Here is a 14,154-nt window from a genome sequence, read left to right as displayed (position 1 = left end):
AATGATGTTGAGAATCTTTTCATGTGTTTACTGCCAATTGTATAATTCATTGGAGAATTGTCTATTTAGATACTTTGCCCTTTTAAAAATTGTATAATTTGTCTTTTATTGAATTGTAAGAGTTTTTTACATATTCTGGATATTGTTGTTGTTGTTGTTAGGTGCCACCCAGTAGGTACTGACTCATAGTGACTTTATACACAACAAAACAAAACACTGCCCAGTCCTGTGCTAACCTCACAATGTTGCTACCCATGAACCCATTGCAGCTGTCACTGTGCCAATCCATCTGGTTGAGGGTCTTCATCTTTTTTGTTGACTCTCCACTTTATCAAGCACGATGTCTTTCTCCAAGGACTGGTCCTTCTGATAATATGTAAGAAGTAAGAGAGATGAAGTTTGGCCAGGCTGGCTTCTAAGGAGCATCTGGCTATACTTATCTCAGCACAGATTTGTTTGTTTTTTGGTCGGTCCATGGTACTTTTAATATTCTCCTCCAACACCATAACTCAAATGCATCAATTCTTATATAGTCTTCTTTATTCATTGTCCAACTTTCACATGCATATGAAGTTATTGAAAATATCATGGCTTGTTTGGATCAGGCACATTTTAGTCCTCTTTGCTCTTGGACATTTTAAAGAAAGATCTTGTGCAGCAGATTTGATTTCTTGATATATGCCCCTTTTCAAGCATGTGATTTACAAATACTTTCTCATGAACTTCTTTTTGTCTTAACTTTTATGATTATGTCTTTTGAAGCACATTTTAAATTTTGCTGAAGTCCCATTCCTCTCCACCTCTCACCTCCCTTTGGTTACTCATGTTTTTGGTGCATTATCTAAGAATCTATTGCCAAATCTGAGGTCTTGAGTATTTACCCATAAGTTTTCTTTTTCAATTTTTATGGTTTTATATCTGTCTTTCTAATCTGAATGACTTCTGTTTCTTTTCTTACCTAATTGTCCAGTAATCTTCTGTCCACTGTTGAATAAAAATGGAGATCATGAACATCCTTGTCTTCTTTCTGATCTTAGGAGGAAATCATCCAACCTTTCACCATGGAATATAATGTTGTGCTTCTCTATAGATGTCCTTTTGTCTGACTGATTCCATTCTAAGTTTGTTGACTATATATATATTTTTTTATCATGAAAGCTTATTGAATTTTGTCAAATGCTTTTAATATATGTATGTTGAGACGATTTAATGACTTAATTTTTTATTCTATTGACTGTTGCTGTTGTTAAGTTGTTAATAACCGTCAAATCATTCTGATTCATAGCAACCCTGTATAGGGTTTCCTAGGAACAGTTAATAGATTTGAACTTATGACCTTGTGGTTAGCAGTCAAGTGCTTATCCTATTGTGCCACTCCAAGACTTCATTCTATTGGTATGGTGTATTGTATTGATTTTCAGATTTTAAACCTATTTAGCAATCTTGGGATAGCTAATCCCAATTAGTCATGGCATATTAATCTTTTTATATGCTGCTGGATTTGAGTTGCTTGGCTTTGTTTTTTTGTTTTTTGTTTTTGTTTTTTACTTTTATTGTGAATTGGGTGAAGGTTTACAGACAAGCTCATCATCTTTACATTCAATAAACTATATACTTTGTTTCATCTCAGTGATTACAATCTCCTTCCTGCAACAACAGCTATCCTGCTTCCTCCAATTGGCTCATCATTTACATCTTATGTTTCACAAATGAACGAAGCAAACATATTTGATGTACAAAACAAAAATATATATATTCATTTAAATGTCCAAAAGACACATTCTGCCAACCAGCTTCCTATCTGAAGGCACACAGCCTTTCTCAGTCCATGGACCTAGAGCATGAAACTGCTCTGTCTTTGCACACCACTGCCTCTGTCATTATCTCTGCTGACACTGCTTTTCTAGGTAGGGATCTCATGCTCCACTCATGCTCTTCCTTCTTGGTGGTCTTGGGACCACCTGTTCCTGAAATGAAAGACTAACTACTTCCCCTGTTAGTTACACATCTTCTATAATTACAATTGTGACCATCACAATTAATCAATTCTTATATAGTCTTCTTTAACCATTGAAGACTATATAAGACTACATAAAATCCTATCACTGTTGTTCCCCATCCCTTTCATCATAGCCACCTGGAAAAGAGGGAACTATTCAGTGGGGATTCAATCTTACCCCCTCATTCTGAAACTAAGCACACTCATGAAAGCTTGTAAACCAGCCACTTCATGCCTTTGTATCCCCACTCTGACTTTTGATAGCCAGTGTCAAAATTGTCCATCTTTATCAACCCAGTACACAGAAGTAATAAGTTTGTTCATTGATATGAAGAATCCTTCCATTCCAGTTGGAATTTTGAGCAATTACATACATAAGCAAAAGTCTAGTTCATCAGATTGTAGACATTGCACTTATTCACAATATCAAACATCTTTATCTTCCTCAGCTCAAGTTCTGGTCAGCAAGCCATCTAAGCTAGGTCAAAAGGCTACTAGCTGAAAATTTGGGAGTTCATGCACACCTCCCTGCACTTCAGATCAGCTGCCATTTCACTCTCAGTCCTAGCCTCTTGGTGCTAGGCCAGTGCTCATGGGCTCCTAAACTTCATACCAGCCAGCCCTTCCTCTTGTCTATCTTATTTCAAGATCAAAGGGTGCCAATGGAACATGGCCAACCTTATCTTATGTCTTCATTGCTGCATTTCCTCCATTTCTACCCACAAGTAGACCCAGGGAGTCACCAGTGAATATATTAGATTGCTTTCAGGTTCCCTTTGTTATGCCCAGAATTCGGGGTCCCCAAAGACCACCAAGGAGCCAACACTGATACAAGTACACAAGGGTTGTTTATTCAAGCTCAAGCTCGGACTCTACCTGCATCTGACGCAGCAGATTAGGGATGGAGCCCCAAACTCTTAGTTGGCAGGGTTTTTATAGAGTTTTCAAGAAAGCTCAGGGTTTTTCAGCTTTACAATTTTTGGATTGGTTTACATTTGGCAAAGTATGAGATGTTACAGTCTAATTGGTCTGTACTTAGGTGGTTTTTGTTCTTAGGCTAGGATAAGGAAAACATCTGGCATCAGATGGCCTTGGGCTGTCCTGTCTACGCTTATCTAGTTCTTGCTGTTGCTAGAGGTGAAAGGCTATTCTAATGCAACATGAGCTGATTTGGCATGTTCCTGGAACAGGAGGACGTGTTCAGGCTAATGTACAAAATGGAGTCTTTTCCTTAGGTCCCACACCTTTATGTGTCAGTCCTACAAGGGGATTTTCCCCAAGGGGCTGACTTTTCTTGGCTTGATCCTTCCAAAGCAAACAGCTTGCTTGAAATTCAAACAACCAAATAGTCTGCTCTTTTTCTTCAGGTTTTTCTTTCAATAAGAATCTTCTGTTCTCCCAGCTGGTCTAGACTGGTCTGCATGTCTTTTCAAGTGGAAATATCCCAACTCAGAAGGTTCTGGGTGGGGTTCAGAATTCCACCTAATGCCCCATACTCTACAAATACTTAATAAGAAGCTATATCCTTGGACAAAAATTCTCCTTTTAAGCAATTCCAATCAGTTATAGGCTGAAGAGAGGCTTACACAATTTCTGTCATCATAATTCCCAATATTCATTTCTATCACACATAAATGTCTATTTTACAATAGTAGGCAGGGGACACCAATATCCACAATACAGTCAAACACATAAACATTTTTTTCCCTCCTTCATCTATTCAGCCTATGTCTCACTTAATGTTATCTACTCACAGAACACTGTTGTTCCAAGGTTGTGTATAAATCACTAATTATTTCTATCCCATTTAGCCCATGCATACCTCCCTAAATCTTCCCCTGTCTTCATTGTTCATCTGCCACCCTCCCTCTTGTATATTGCCCTCCCTTTTCTAGCATATTTACCTCCCTGTCAAGTGAGCTAACGTATTTTTACCCTTTAGCCAGTAAACTACTCTCCTCTCCCTCCCATCCCTGACAACCATCAAAGAATGTTTCTTTTAGTATGTAAACTTGTTCTTAAGCTTTTACAATATGGTCTTATACAATAATTTGTCCTTTTGTGGTTATGAATTGGGCTGCGAACTGCAAGGTCAGCAGTTTGAAACTACCAGCTGTTCCGAGGGAGAAAGATGAGGTGTTCTGCTCCCGTAACGATTTACAGGCTCAGAAATCCTGTACAGGGTCACTATGAGTCAGAACTGACTCCACGGCACACAGCCACCACCAATTTCACTCCACATAATGTCCTCAAGGTTCATCCATGTTACGAGGCATTTTGCAGATTCATCTGTTGAGAACTGGCCTCGACAGGTGAGTTTGGTTCATGAAGTAGGGAGATCTGGTGGTGACAGCGACAGATAAAGAATACACACAAAGACGCAAAGAAAGAGACAAGAAGACACCCCGAGACCAGAGTGGATGCGACACTGGCTGGCAGACCTTGGACTACAGGCATCGTGGCCCCTGTAGGCAGTAAAGCACCGCCCTGCAAACCGTAACACATGCCTTGCCAGCTGTAATGCATGCGGGCTTCGGTCTGTGCCCCCGTTTTATTTCGGGGAGGAGCTTTACACAAAGGAAGGCAGGGTTTATTAAGATGGGGTACAGAAGTGAAATGTGATTAATCGTTCAACATAGGACACAATGATTTACAGGAATCAAATTCTAAAACATACATATCAAATTGTCTTGATAATCTAACATCCTTAATTTTCCAGAACTTCAAGCAAATAGTTATATGATATTTTTCAGGTTCGAATCCCAGGGCCGCAACTCGGTTTCTCCAGGCTAATTAACATACCTATAGCACCTAATCTCGAATGGAAAAAAGGTGAAAAGGATTGAAAGGAGTCCCGCTATGTCGGCTGTCTGGCTGAGGCCTGCAGGAGGAAGCAAGATGCCTAGCTGAATGGTTTGCACCTGGGGTCAAACTGGGAAGGCAGCCACCTATTATTCTTTAGACAAATCCCCGGAATACGCCAATCTACTGAGTTAATTCCTTGGGGGAAACTTGTCTCCAGAGCTTCCCAGCAAACTTGTTTTTGGAGCTTTTTACAGTCTCAGCTTTAGGAGCAGTTTAATATTTGTCCATGGGTATCAAGGGCTCATGTATTAAGTTAATATCAAACATAACTGAATAGTTTGATAAAGAACAGTTTGGACGAGCTTGCCCAGTGACCAGAGTTTGCTCCTCAGAGAGATTTGTTCCCAGAACACCTTAAGCACTGCCAATAGAGTGGAGACATTGAGAGAGGCACATAAGAAACCATTTTCTCAGAGGCTACAGATACAGGAATTCGAAGCATAGCATGAATTAATAGGACTATAGAGAATTATACAGAGCTAGCCCAACAGTGAGTTTGTAAAAGCCAATGAACCCGGGACGTTGGAGGTTACTTCCTTGAGCCCTCAGGGTCTCTGGCCAGCAAGTCTGAGCGTGGCCACGTGCTGGATTTTCGTTCATGACACTGGTCCTCAACACTCCAGTACCTGCGGTCTGAAACATTCATCATTCTTCTTCAAGGTTGCAAAACATTCTATTGTGTGCATGCACCAAAATTTGTTTATCTATTCTTCCCTTGATGGGCACTTTGGCTGTCTCCATCTTTTTGCTATTGTGAATAGTGCTGCAATGAACATTGTTGTGTATGCATCTACTCATGTCCTGGCTCATATTTCAAGTAGAGGGAGTGTTGGGTCATAGCTATTTCTATTTATAACTTTCTGAGGAAGTGCCATACCATTTTTCAGAGTGGCTGAACCATGTTACAATTTCAACAGCAATGTAGGAGGGTCCCAATCTCTCCACACCCTTGCCAGCATTTTTTTGTTTTCTGTTTTTTTGAACTTCGCTGTTAATGCTGGTGTGAGATGATATCTCACTATTGTTTTGATTTGCATCTGTCTAATGGCTAATGATCGTGAACATTTCTTCATAAATTTGTTGGCTGCCTGGATGCCTTCATTGGTGAAAGGTCTGTTCACATTCTGTGCCCGTTATTTAATTTTTTTTTTTTTCTTGTATAGGTGTTGTGTTGTTGTTGTCGTTAAGCACTGTCAAGTCCATTCTGACTCATAGCGACCTTGTACAGGGTTTCCGAGGAGTGGCTGGTGAGTCTAAACTGTGTACCTGGTGGTTCAAACTGACCTTGCAGTCCAGTGCTTATCCTACAGCACCACAGCAGGACTCGATAGGTGCTGTAGTTTTCTATAAATTTTAGACAATAGTCCCTTGTCTGATATGACATTACAAAAAATTTTTTTTCCTAGATCTTTCCTCTCCATATAAAGTTTGTTATCATTTTTTATATCTCTTTAAAGAATGATGTTGGAATATGGATTGGAATTGTGCTATGTCTATAAATTGTTTTGGGTGATATTGACATTTTTGCAATGTTAAGAATTCCTATCCATGAACAGTGTATATTCTTCCATTTTTGTGAATCTCTTGGTTTCTTGCAGTATTATTTTGTAGGTTTTTTTGGTATAGATCTTTTTTCTAGTTAGATTTTTTCCCTTTGTATTTCATCTTTTGGGTCGCTATTATAAATGGTATTGCTTTCTTAATTTCTTTTTCAGAGCTGTCTTTATTATTATAGAGGAATCCAACTGATTTTTGAATATTTGATGCATTTTGCTAAGGATTTTTGTGTGTGTATGAGAGACTTAAAAAATATCACAGAAAAATGAAATGAAAAGATAATAGAATTTTCTGATAATTTTTTTGAAGTCCCTTGAATGCTTTAGGAATCATTGGTCTGTAGTTTTCTTTGTCTGGTCTCTGACTGGTCTTGATATTGGGGGAAAACTGGCCTCTAGGATGAATTTAGAAGTGTTTTCTCCTCTTCTATTTTTTTGGAAGACTTTGGAAAGAGTTGGTATTTATTCTTTTTATATGTTTCATTGAATTTACAAGTGAAGTATGGTCCTGGGCTTGTTTTTGTGGGTAGTTTAAAAAACTATTATCTCAATTTGCTTATTATAGGTCTATTCAGACTGTCTGTTTCTTCTTAAGTACATTTCTATAATTTTTGTATATCAAAGAATTTGTCCATTTCATCAAGATTATCTAATTCATTGGCATACATTTGTTTATAACATTCCTTTACAGTATATATATTTTTTAATTTCTGTAAGATCAGAAGTAATGTTTCCTCTTTCCTTTCTGAATTTAGTAATTTGACTTGTCTCTTGCTATCAATCAAAGTAATATTTATAAATTCTATTGATCTTTTGAAGCAATCAGCCTTGATTTCATTGATTTTATATTTTTTTCCTATTCTCTGTATCATTAATTTCTATTCTAATCTTTATTGCCTTATTTCTGTTAACACTGAATTTAGTTTGCTCTTTTTCCACTTTCTTAAACTGAATTGCTAACTGCAAGGTTGGTGATTCAAACCCACCAGCCACTCCTTGGAAACCCTTTACAGGGTCACTATGACTCAGAACTGACTGGATGGCACTTAATAACAACAATGTGGACAGTTAGGTTGTTAATTTGAAGTTTTTCTTCTTTCATAAAATGGCAATTTGCATCTAAAAATTTCTCTCTTAGCACTGCTTTAGCTTCACCCAATAAGTTTTCACATACTGTAGCTAAAGAATATACTTTATATTATTCCTATCTTTTTAAATTCTTTGTTGACTAGTACTGCCACAACAAAAGATATCACAAGTGGGTGACTTTAAAGAACAGATATTTATTTTCTCACAGGTCTTTAGCCTCAAGCCTAAACCAGCAGCTCCTTGGCTATGTAGATTCCTTCTCTGGACCTCTTTCTTAGTTTGAGTGAACGACTAATGAGTGTCAGCAATTCTTGGTATTCCTTTGCTTGTAGAAAATACTCACATAACACCTGTCTTCCCACTGTGTGTGCCTCTGTGTTTATTATTCTCTATTTATGAGATGCCATTCAGAAATATTTAGGGCCTCCTAGCTCAACAGAAGGTTTGTTGCTGTTGTTGTTAAGCGCTGATGAGTCAATTCCAACTCATAGTGACCTAAGGTTTAGGACTCACTTTATTCCGGTAAAACCTCATTAACGTAACAGAAGAAAACCCCTGTTTCCAAACAGCGTCATGGTGCTGGTGATGTTCCGTGGGGTCGGCTTCGACTCATAGTGACCCTGTATAGGGTTTCCGAGGCTGGAAATCTTTATGGGAGCAGAAAGCCGCATCTTTCTCCTGCGGAACAGCTGGTAGTTTCGAACTGCTGACCTTGTGGTTCGCAGCCCGATTCATAACAGGGTCATAGTACAGGCAAAAGGATTAAAGCTTCAACATAACTTTATTTGGGTTACTATTCAATACAGGGTAGCTATGGGTCAGAACCGACTTGATGGCACTTACAACAAAAACAACAACAATTCAATGCATGGAGTCCTGGTGTGATGCTACAGGATAAAGAGTGGACGGATAACCACAAGGTCAGTGGTTCAAACACACCAACAGCTCCTTGGAAACCCTATACAGGGTCACTATGAGTTGGAACTGACTCAATGGCACTTAACAACAGCAACAACATTCAATACAACAACATTCTATAACACTGAACTCTTTGCCCTCCATCCCCAAATTCAGTTCTTCCCATATTCAAAATGCATTCATCCTATCACATTATCTTCAAATGTCTTAATCCATTTCATTAATAAATCTAAACTCAAATTCTCATCTTCTGAATCATCTAAATTAAGTACAGGGGTTCAGGGCAATGAATTATTTATTATGGCCCTTCTAGCCAAATTTCTTCATTTTGTGATATATTGTAAATCGTAGCCTCCATGCCTGAGATGGACACCTGGTGTGGTGCTGTAGAATCAGCTTTGGACTGTGAACCACAAGGTCAGCATTTCAAGCCTGTCAGTCGATCCTAGGAAACAATATACAGAGTCGCTATGAGTCAGAACCAGTTCAACACACCTAACAATCAAAGCAACATACCTGAGATTATGGATCTATTTTGGAATGAGTTTCTAAAGAGTAAAGATTAATATGGGGCTGATTAGCTTCGTTGGTTAGAACATGGTGCTAATAATGCCCCAAATAGTCCCTTTTAGATTCCTGGTGTGGCACTGTAGGACCAGCACTGGACTTCGAACCACAATGTCAGCAGTTCAAACTCACAGCTCCTTCTCGGAAACCCTATACAGGGTTGGTTGCTATGAGTCAGAACCAACTCAAAGGTACTTAACAACAAGGAATAAAGATGACAGTGAAACTAAGGATTAAGGATAACCTCTCCTTAGCAGAGGATGTGACTGAAGTTATCACCCTTAGTTTCCCTTGGGGGGTACGGTCTGGTTCCAATTGATAAGACTGCTTTGGAAAGCTCTTGCCCATCTTGCATTAGTTCCATTAGGTCTGACCTCCAGTTCCATCACCTGACCTGATTCACCAGCTCCTGCAGCTTCATGCATCAACAGTCCTCTGACCTGCTGACTTGGGTTCCTTATCTCCTGAGGCTACATGGGTAAGAATATTCCTTCAAATTGATCTCTGAACTACAGATTAGAGACTTGCCAGCCTCTAAAGTTACATGAGCCATTGTTTTTGACAATTGTGATTTCATGAGACATTGGAATGTGTTGCAGAACCTTGGAACTTGAGGGAAGGGAGGAGTGATTGATATCAAGGTGATTGATATCAAGGACTATGAAGTGTTACAACATGATGGAAAAGTTGAACAGTTGGGATATGTTTAACCTTCAATTTGTAGGGATCAGCCTTGTGCTCATTTTTCTTAAAGAAATTATTCATGCTGGGTGAGACTCTGAGTGTGTTCCATCCTGGAGTAAAATTCCTCTCCATCTGTAGACCCATAAAACCCAAGATAAAAATCATCTGCTTCTAAATTACAATGGTGAAGCAAGCATGATGCAGACATTGCCATTCCAAAAAGAAAGATATTTGAGGGACAAAAAGGGGACAAGAGTACCAAGCAACTCCCAAACCATCAGGGTAAATCTCATTAGATCTCAAGACATGAAAATAGCCCTTTTTTCTATGGGACACCTGGGCATCGGTCCTTCCAGAACTATAGATTTAGGAAGGGTCCTTTGGTCCTGAGCAGTGACTCCTTTCTTCAGGTCCACTGCAGTGGTAATGTTGTGCCCTCAATTTTAGGTGACACTATTTTCTTAATCTACTGGAGCAGTGAACTCACATTCTTGTTCCTGGGCAGTTTCTCATCTCCTGGCCCACTGGAACAGCAACTCCATACTGCAGAACCAAAGTGAAGACTTCATGCTTTGAAACCAAGGAAACAGTGACCCTGAACCCTTCCCTCATGATACTTTTGACAGTCCTACTAATCTGTGGGATCATTCCTTCCTTTTCTTGGAGGAAACAGATATTTGCTACCAAGTAGCCCCATTGGCCCATTTCCTTCCTGTAGCATTCCAGGAGACAGAAAGGTTTCCTTCATTTCATTCTGTCTTTCTGTACCAGTCTAAACTAAGAATTTATGCTGATATGGTTGATTAGCTCCATCAATCAACTGTTTAATCTGTTAGTAAGTGGTTATATAGACATTCTACCCAGGACATGGACTCTTCATTTTTACAATAGAACTTTTCATGTCTTGTTTTGCTGTTTTGTTTCCTGATTTCCTAACTCATTCTGAGGCAAGTATTTCCATATCAAAACAAAGACAGCACAAGAAAAGAAAGCTATAGACCAATATCTCTTAAGAACACAAATGCAAAAATATGCAAGAATATACTAGCAAATTGAATTCAATAGCATATTAAAAGGATTATATACCATGACTAATTGAGATTTATTCCAGGAATGCAAGGGAGGTTCAACATTAGAAAACCAGTTATTATATATCAAACATTAATAAAATAAAGAAAAAAATACCACTTAATTATCTCAATGGACATAGAAAACACATTTAACAAAATCCATCACCAGAAAAAAATTCATCAACATCAAACTAGGTCTAGAAAGGCAATTCCTTAACACAATAAAGGACATTTATGAAAAGCTCATAAATGACATTATACTCAGTGGAGAAAAATTGAGAACTGTCCCCATAAATCAGGAACAAAAACTAAGATTCCTACTCTCACCACTGCTATTGTACTAGAAGTCTTAGCCAAGGCAATCAAGCAAGAAAAGGACATTAAATATACACAACTCTGAAAGGAAGATGAAAAACTATCTATCCAAATGGCATGATCAGATATAAAGAAAATTCCAAAGAATTCACAAGACAGCTACTAAAACTAATAAATAAATTTTGTAAAGTTGCAGGATCCATACACAAAAATAGGTTTCTATATGCCAGCAATGAGCAATCTGAAAAGGAAATTAAGAAAACAATTCCATTTACAATATAACCAGGGAATTGAAAGACTTGTACAATGAAAGCTATAAAATATTGCTGAAAGAAATTAAAGAACATTTAAATAAATAGAAATATGTTTCACGTTTCATGAATTGGAAGACTTAATATGGCTAAGATGTTAATATTACTCAAAATGAACTATAGATTGAATGCAATCCCTATCAAACCCCAATAGTTTTTGTACCCACTGCCTTCTAGTTGATTCTGACAAGATGTTCAAGTCATTAGGAAATGCAATCCAAAATGACAGCCACTACCACTAGGATGGAGTGCTGGTGTGCTGCTGTAGGATAAACAGTGGACTGTTAACCACAGGGTCGGTGGTTCAAACCCACCAGACGTTCCTTGGAAACCCTATATTGGGTCGCTATGAGTTGGAACTGACTCCACGGCACTTACCAACAAGACTCTATTAGTTATAAAAAGCACAGTTGCAATTAACTTGATGGCAGTAGATGGGCTAGGGTAGTTAGGATTTTTTTATAAAAGGAAAAGAATAGAACAAATATTGTTGAGGGTGTGGGAAAACGAGACCTTTATCCATGTTTGGTAGAAATGCAAAATGTTACAGCCACTATGGCAGTTACTCAAAAGACAAGAAGGAAAACTACCATATGGCACAATTCCATTCCTAGGTATAAATGCAAAGACTTGAAAGCAGAGACTAAAAAAATTTAAAAACCTGGCATTATGGCTGTACCATTTTTCATTCTTACCAACAATGGGTAAATGTTTTTACTTACTTTGATACTGACATTTTTAATGTTTTGTTTTGTTTTTTAATCTTAGCCATCCTAGTGCGAGCATAATGGTATCTCACTGTGGTTTTGTTACCATAAAAAATATATTCCTTAAATAAAAACACTACTGCTCTTGAAAAGATACAAAAGAGTAAAAATCCAAACTATAGACTGGAAGAAAATATTTTCAAAACAATGTCTGATAATGGACTTTTGTTCCAAATATATACAGAACTTTCAAAAGTCATTATTAAGAAAGCAATTCAGTACAGAAAAAAGGACCGAAGATTTGAAGAGACAAAAGAAGCTATACAAATGGTAAGAACACACATGAAATAAATGTCTAGCATCACTAAGCATTGTTGTTGTTGTTGTTAAATGCTGTGGAATCAGTTCCAACCCATAGCAACCCTATAGAGGGTTTCCTAGGAGCAGTTGGTGAATCTGCACCCCTGACCTTGTATTTCAAATTGGCCTTGCAGTCAAGTGCTTATCCTACAGTGCCACACCAGGACTCTTGAATAATGCAAAATAAAACCACATTGAAATAATTCTAACACACCTATTGTTATTGTTAAGTGCCATCGGATCAGTTCTAACTCATAGCAACCTTGTATAGGGTTTCCCCGGGAGCAGCTGATTAATTTGAACTGCCAACCTTGCAGTTCAAACCGACCTTGCGGTCCAGTGCATTATCCCACAGGCCACATCTATTAGAATGGATAAAATTTAAAAGCCTGACCATAGCAAACTTTACAGTACAAAAAAGCCTTCAAATTGGTCTTCCTTTTCAGACCAGGAGGTCCTCTAGGTAGGTAGAGACAAGATGGAATAAAGGAATAGCTTTCCTAGCTCCAAGGATACCAAATGTAAGTCAAATAAGACAAGCTCAGGAAAGGTGAGGTCAGGTGACCATAGGGGATCTATGTTTGTGTGAAGTGGGGCACAGGAGTAACTTGAGACTGGACTCTAATCCCTATTCCTAGGAAACTGGAGCTAGGGATGTGGGGGTGGATCTCAGTGCCAAGTAGAATGAGGTGAGCTAAGCAAACTGAGGTAAAGTGTGCCAAAGGAACAAATGGGGAATTAAGGTTGGTAATCACAGGTCAGAGTGGGGACAACCTTTTTGGATACTATGCCCTATGTTTCTGGCTAAATGTTTACTGCTTGTCACTTTAACTAGAGAGAATATACATTTGTTGAGAACAGATATTACGCTTTTTCTTATAATTTGAATGAGTAACACAATACGTAAAGTGACTTGTATGGGTGCTTTCTTAGGTATTGTTTTAATATTGTTCATTTCAGAATACACTCTTTCAGTTCCTCTTTGAGATTCTTAATTTCCATTTATATTCCCTTTGGAAATATTTATTGAGGTGTTAATGTTTTCCTAAGTTATATTACCTACCTTAGAATTTGTGGGACTTTCGATGCCTTAAATGATACTGTCTTCAGGAAGACATTTAACTTCTGAAGACTTCAGCAATGTTATCTAGGACAATACCTTAGATCTTTTTTATTTTTTATTTTAACTTTTGGTGTTTGGAAGTATACTACTTAACTTAGGTTTCTCAACAATCAAAAAAAAAGGAGATTTTATAATTTTCATTTGGTCAAGAAACAAAGGACTTAGTTTCTAAGATCATCTTTAAATTATTTTAATTTTTCTCATAATATTTTCAGGCACTATAATATTTTACAGTGTTATGTTGTTCTTAGGTGCCATCGAGTCGGTGCCAACTCATAGTGACCCTGTGCACAGCAGAAAGAAACACAGCCCAATCCTGGGCCAACCTCACTACTGTTGTCATGCTTGAGCCCACTGATGCTGCCACTTGGCCAATCCATCTTGCTGGGGGTCTTCCTCTTTTTCTCTGATCTTCCACCTTACCAAGCATGATATCCTTCTCCAGCGACTGGTCCCTCCTAACAATATGTCCAAAGTATGAGAGACGGCGTTTGGCCATCTTGGCCTCCAAGGAGCACTCTGGCTGCACTTCTTCCAACACAGATCTGGTGTTTCTTTTGGCAGCCCATGGCACTTTTAATATTATCCTT

This window comes from Chrysochloris asiatica, unplaced genomic scaffold (assembly GCF_000296735.1).
Source record: "Chrysochloris asiatica unplaced genomic scaffold, ChrAsi1.0 scaffold00146, whole genome shotgun sequence".
Classification (NCBI taxonomy): domain Eukaryota; kingdom Metazoa; phylum Chordata; class Mammalia; order Afrosoricida; family Chrysochloridae; genus Chrysochloris; species Chrysochloris asiatica.
This window is presented reverse-complemented; position numbering follows the sequence as displayed.